Below are 6640 nucleotides of genomic sequence, written 5' to 3' on the forward strand. Positions count from 1 at the left end.
TGAGAAACAAAGTCCAAGAGCTTTAATGATGATGCAAAAGGACTGAGTTTACTCAAACAGAAGCATTTCCCCTCTCGATCCTCAGTTCTGGCAGGATCCTGAGTCCCCCCTCCTATGTTTGCTCTGTGGGTCTCAGAAAGGGCATAAAAAGCTTGAGTATCTAAGCAAAAAATGATCCAGTTTCATTGCAGAAGGCTGGTAAATGGTGCTGCCCTGTCCTTGGGAGTTCCAAGACTGCTCAGTTGGGAAAAGTCTTTATAGAGAGCTGTGATTTGCCTTTTCTTTCTCTTTCCCAAATTCAGTTTGGACAATGAGAACTTTTCCAGTAGCCTGGGGAGGATTTGTACGTGCAGATAGCCCATAATCTCTGCTGCAACGTAAGAGAGCCACAGAGCAGCTCGGAGAAGGTTACATGATAAAAGAATATGGCAGACACGGTAAGTATTTGGCATGTTACATGCAACAAAAGATGAACAACAGCAACTGGGACATTATCTTTGTTTGCTAAAAATAGACTCCTGCAAAGTTTAAAGAAAAGCACTTTATACTTGTAAACCTCTCCTCTGGCTGTGAAAGAGCCTTTAAAGATGGGCTTTGTGGCTTTGGGATGTCGCGTTCCCTTTCCGAGGCTGCCCAGGGCTCAGACAATTGAAACTCAATACAGCATCAGCCACAGTGGGATGTGTGGGGGGAATAAATAGCTCTGACATGATCCTGCTTTTCTCACTCCTGACACATGAATGGTTCTACAGCAGGTACACCCCCCCCGGCTGTCACATCCACACCAGGATGCCCATGGCACAGCCCAGGACCCCCAACCATGCAGGGCAGATCAAATGGGCACCAGGGCGCTGCAGAGCCACCAGCAAGTGAGCAGATGCTTTGCCCACAGCACTGCTGAGGTATGCACTGGCATCTGATCCACTGCAGCTGACAGGCTGGGGCAGAGCTGGGTGGGTGGCTGCCCATCCATGCTGCACAGAGTGGCTCCTCCACTGCTCGCGGGCACACTCGCTTGCCCTGGCACCCTGTATGGGGGACAAACCAAATAACCCCTCAATTCTCCTTTGCTCTTCCAGCTGCAAAGAAACCAACTGAGCCCAGCCTGAGGTTTTGGGCAGCTCTGTGGTGTCTCAGGTTCTTTGTGCATTAGTGCAACTCATTTTTGCAGTAGAGCCATACCAAAGCCATTAACTTGACTCCAGGAGTGGAGGGATGATGTGATGTTCAGTACCAGCCAGATAAAGGGAGAACAATAGGGCTATTTTCATGGAAGAGGGTTCAGAGGGCTCCCTCGAGAGCTGAACCTCTCATTGGCCCAGCATGCATAAGAACGAGAAGACAGAGCTCTTGCACCCTGGCTTCTCTGTCGGATAAATACCAGCTTCAGGCAGGGCATGAAAGAAATCTATTGTCTCTAAGGCCATATTTCGATGCGAAATGCTCTGGTAAGGCCAGCAATCTTAAACCCCCCACACGTGTGCCTATTGTTTGGCGTGCAGAACAATTGAAGGGTGCTCTCATGGGCTAAAGATAGAAAGGCAGCTGGTGCTGTCCTTTTCCCTGTAACTGAGAATAAAACAATGCCCAAGTATTGTCTGCATTGCTGGAGCGATGACATTGGACTCTCTGCCAAGAGAGCATCTAAAAGATCAATGAAACCCGAGTTATTTATAAATGGGTAGTGTCATTTCTTCCCCAAAGTAATTTCACTTCCTTAGCTCTTCCACCAGGCCTTTCTGCACCGTGAAGTGCTGTGGAGAGAGGTATAAATAGCACCGTGCTGGGAGAGAGGCAGACAGGAGCTGCCGAGCTGAGCTGGCCATGGATGCTGATCCCTTCTGATCCCTTCTGCCATCGGAGCGGGTCCCTGCAGCAGCCCCAGCAGCACCATGCTGGCCATGCATCGACCTGGCAGCTCATCCCCTGGGCCACAGTCCCACCAACACCAGGACTTGCTTTCTGGGGGAGCTTTAAAGGGGGTTTATTTCATCCTGTGGCCAACAAAGAGTGGTAGCATGGGCTCTGTGTGTGTGTCCAGCTCAGCTGCTCTGCTGGGGTAACCCTTGAGCCCAAACACAGGGGACAGACTTTGCTTAGGGACAGGGATATCTTGTAGGGGAAAGCCAAAGCCTGCAAGGTAGGATCCCACCAGGATGCATCTAAACTAGAGGCTGGAAACCTGGATTCATTCGCTGAAGTTTGGAGAAGGAAAAGCCTGTGTTGTTTGATGGGCCATAGTGAGGTGTCATGCCATAACATGATGACATGCAGGGACATTGCTCCCTCCTGCATGACAGCCAGTCTTGAGAAAGGTCTAAGCCTACCAGAAGAACTTCCATGAAGAACTCCCATGTCTGTTGCTACTTCGTTGTGAAAAATGGTTCCTTGCCATGAGATAGACTGAGCTCGATCTAGTGTGAGGCTTGATGACCAAGCACAGTGGGGAGCACAAGGCAAAGTGTCTGAGCCTGGGGTGAGCAGAATGCTGGGTCAATGGGCCAGGAGAGCTGAGCCATGGCCTTCATCAAGCCACAAAAACATTGCTAAAGCCAAGCAGGTCCCAGCCCAGAGCAGCCAATTCCATCAGCTTATGTCCTACATGCCACCCTAGTCTAGTTTCCCATGGAGTAAAGGAAAAGGTACATGAGGGATGGAGAGAGCAGGGGGCTGTGATGAGATCACTCCAAGGACCAATGCTCTGTGAGCAGCTATTGAAACCAGACCAGGTAGGGCACTGCAAGGACAGATCCTGCACAGTTACTGGCAGAACTGCATCCCAGCTCTGGTTCTGGTCAGGCTCTGCACTGCCCTTGCAGCCTCCAAGGCAGCTCTTGGTCATAATTCCCCATGGCTGCTCTATGCCAGGGTCTGTCCTGGCAGGCCAGCTGCAGTTAAGGTGCTATTAAGTATTCAAATAAACAGATTCTCTTTGCTCTCACTGTTTTGAAGTACATTGCCAAAACCTCAAGTATCTTCACTGAAGGCTCAGACATTCCTGTGACATTTGGCTGTGTTTGGTACAACCTTCATTCCTTTGCAGTGGCAATGCCCAGAACAAACCTCCTTAAACCTCAAAGCTGCTAAATTCAAAGCAAACAAACAAAACCTCTCCAATGGTCCCAGTCTTCAGGTGACCTCACTGTCTCCATGCCTACATGTGACTGTACTTGCTAACTCTGGACACTGATTTTGCATATCATGTCTCTTCCAGGTACCTTCTCAATCCTGATACTAATTTTGGAGACATCCTGCATGCAATGCAACCATGATGTACTGAGAGTCAACTTCATGCTTCTCAAGCCTCATACTATGGTGAGCTGCACCTCAACACTGCACCAAGGTGCTCATGGCAGCAGCAGATTCATGCATGTTCATGAAGGGTTCTAAAGGCAGCACTTCACCGCTGGCCAGCTCAGGACATGGTGACCAGCACTGGATGGGACATCCAGGCAGCAGAGCACTCATGCTGGGAAGTCCCCATGGAGTTGTGAGATGAAGGGATCCAGTGCTAACCCCATCCTGAGCCTCGCAGGAGTCTCTCTGAGGTCCCTGCAGTGGCACTGATGCTGCACCCATCTCCTGTTGGTGTGAGGGGTGCATGGTGGTCTGTGCTGCAGTGGTGGCTGCTGCCTCACTTGCTGTGGTGGGACAGGGCTGTGGGGCTTTGGGGGTTTGCTTTGGAGAGAACCTTGCATGGCCAGGCTGGGCTATGGGGTGCTATGGGACTGGCAGCGCTGTCCTGTCACCTGCGCCTGTCCCACTGTGCACAGACATTCCCGCTGGATGGAAATATGCCCGAAATAGCCCCTCTGCAGATTGTCTTTATCTAATCAGCACTCCCCTCCAGTGCATTTCAGGGAGCTGATAGTGGTGATATGTGAAGTGTGGAAACCTCCAGCAAACTGCCTGACACGGAGAGTAATTCTCCTTCCTGCACTTATCAGAGCCTGCTAATGGGAAACATTCCTCTTGGGGGTCAGGGAGCAGGCGGGGGATCTCACTGGAGAGGATGGCTGAGCCCCTGGCACCCTCCTGCCTCCCCAGGGATGGGTTGGAGCTGATCTGACCACCAGATGCTCATTGAAAGAGCAGCTCTGCAGTGCCCTGTCCCATGGGGAGAGGCTTGTCCAGCCCTTGGGGGTACATCTGAGGGGCTCCATCCTCTCCCATATACCCCATCCTTATGCCCTCTGTATCATGGGACAGCAGCATCAAGTACAGATCTATGGAGGGAAGAACAGGGGTGCCTCAATGGTCGGGGGCAATGCTCCCACTATTGAGGATGGGTGTGTAGGGCTGGTGGGACATTGGGGCAGCCTGTTTTGGGCAATGGTCACCTAAAGCAAACTCCTGTCAGGCTCCTTGTTGTGCCCATGGGGTTTTATGGGAGGTCCATAGGAGCTGTGAGGATGTCGTGGGCATGTGAGCAGGGCCCAGCTCAGGCCTTGCCAGCAATGTGAGGATGAGCTTCCTACCGCCCTGAAAACCACATCACAAACACCAGTGCCAAAGGCGCCCGAACCCGGCGGAACTGCACTTCAGCAGCTGCCGGAGCAACCCTTCCACGTTCCTCCTTTACAGATCTGCTCAGCCTTTGATGGACCCTGCTGGAACCTCTTCAAAGAGGGACAGAAACCAGGGCGAGCAGAAGGAGCTGCCGAAGGAATCTCTGAACATAAAACCTCTTTAAAGACAAGGCCGGGAGGGGGTGAGCGGAGCCCTGGTAAGAATGTGCGGGGCTGGGCCAGCTGCTGGGGCTGGGCTCAGCCCACTGCTGGGTGCTGCAAGCAAAGGTGCTTGGCACTGGACCCACCAGAGCCTTGGGTCCCTCCAGGCTGTGGGTGGAAACCTGACACAGAGCCCAGGGAAGAGGCAGGAGGCCATGGGGGTAACCTCAAGGGACCCCTGGTCCTCCGGTGCCCCTGGCTCTTCAGGACACTGGCACTGCCGCCTTGGCAAGGTTGGACACCTCTGCCATTGGCTCTCAATGGAGATCCCAGCTCTCGTGTCCCCAGAATGGTGTCCTCAGGGTGGTTGCAGTGTCCTCATTCATGGAGTCCAGTCCTGGTGAGGACCTGAGCCTCTGAACTGAGCCTAGTGAGACAATGCCCACATGTGGGGACATGGAGGTGAGGGCTTGCTGATGTGCTCAGAGTCAGCTTGTTCAGGCTACAGGCTCCCCTCCATGGGACCATTGTAATTCATGGGAACACTGGCACCATGTGATGCCCTTACACTGCACAGTGCAGCCAATGAAGGCAACATCCACCCATCCCTGAGCCCAGCCATCCTCTCTGTGGGGCTCAGGAGGACCGGTCTGCAGTCCTCCATCCCATGAATGTCCCAGGCTTCACTCCACAGCAGGATGGGAGGCCAGAGGACCTGCCTGTCAGTGGAAGAAATGGCACTGGGCACCCAGCCTGGAGCGCAGCAGCAAACCATGCCTGTGCATTGGATGGAAGCCTGGCCACTGCTGGGCTTCAGCAGAACCCCCCTGCAGTGCCTGGCTCAGGGTCAGGGCAGGTTCTGGGGCTGCAGAAATCTCTGTGCACCCTGGGCTGTGTGCCCAGCCTGAAGCCGCATGCCCTAAGCATAATGTTGCTATTCTGGCTGTGGAAGAGGCCACCCCACATCCAGTCTGAGCACAGCACTGTGCAACTAATCCTTCATCACCCCGTGCCTCGGTTTTCCTTACTCTACAGCCCCAAGTCACTGTGGGGTGTGAGGGGTGCTGTATGGGGAACAGCAAAACCCTGCAGCCACGAGCCTGGGTTTTCCATTATCACCTCTTGGGGTTATTTCTATGTCCCCAGGACATGACCACAGGAGTGAGGAGCCAAGAAGTGGCTTGGCACCAAAGCCCTTTGCCTTGGGGAGGTTGTGTGCTGGTCCTGCCTTTGACACCAGCATCTCCCGGGCTGATGCTGGCAGGAGGGAGATGGGGTGCAATAAAGCACCCAGCCTTGCTTTGCTTTTTGAATGCACCAAAGCAAAGGCCAAGAGGAGCAGAGTGCTTGGTGGGCAGGCATGGATGTCCTTCAGCAACATGGGTAGAAACCTCAACCTTTGGATACCAGCAACTAAAACAGCCTATGGCATGTCTGTGGGTCTGGGTGCCCCAGTGGGGTCCCATTCCCTTTTTGGGCAGCCCATGGTGCTCCAGGCTGTGACTATCATGTTGTACCCAGTAAAATGGTGTGGAGAAACCCAGTACCCTCTCTGCTGAGAGATTCTGAATCTGGCCTAGCCATGGACCAAGCTCATGGGAGCAGGACCTGGGGGTTACTGTTAGGCAGAGCTTGCCAAAGCAGAGCCCATCCATGCAGTGAGGCAGAGCAGGGGGCTCGAGCTTGCCCTGGGGGCTGCCCACAGGCCACTGCAGCTCAGGGGAGCATCAGGCCCCTCTGACAAAACTGAGTTTCATGCATGTAACTGGAAAAGTCAGTCCTGGTGCTTGTGGTGGTCGGTGTTAAAACAGACAGTGGCTGCTGTGCCACAGGAACAAGCCAAGCCCCCTGAGAAGATGACAGTGGGGTAGCAGAGACCAAGCCCGGAGGTCCTGGGCAGTCTGTCCAGGGAGAAGCTGAACTGGAGCTGAGCAGGAGGTTGGGATGCTCCAGTTCGGAAAGCGGGTGGC

Source organism: Melopsittacus undulatus, chromosome 10 (genome assembly GCF_012275295.1).
Source record: "Melopsittacus undulatus isolate bMelUnd1 chromosome 10, bMelUnd1.mat.Z, whole genome shotgun sequence".
Classification (NCBI taxonomy): Eukaryota; Metazoa; Chordata; class Aves; order Psittaciformes; family Psittaculidae; genus Melopsittacus; species Melopsittacus undulatus.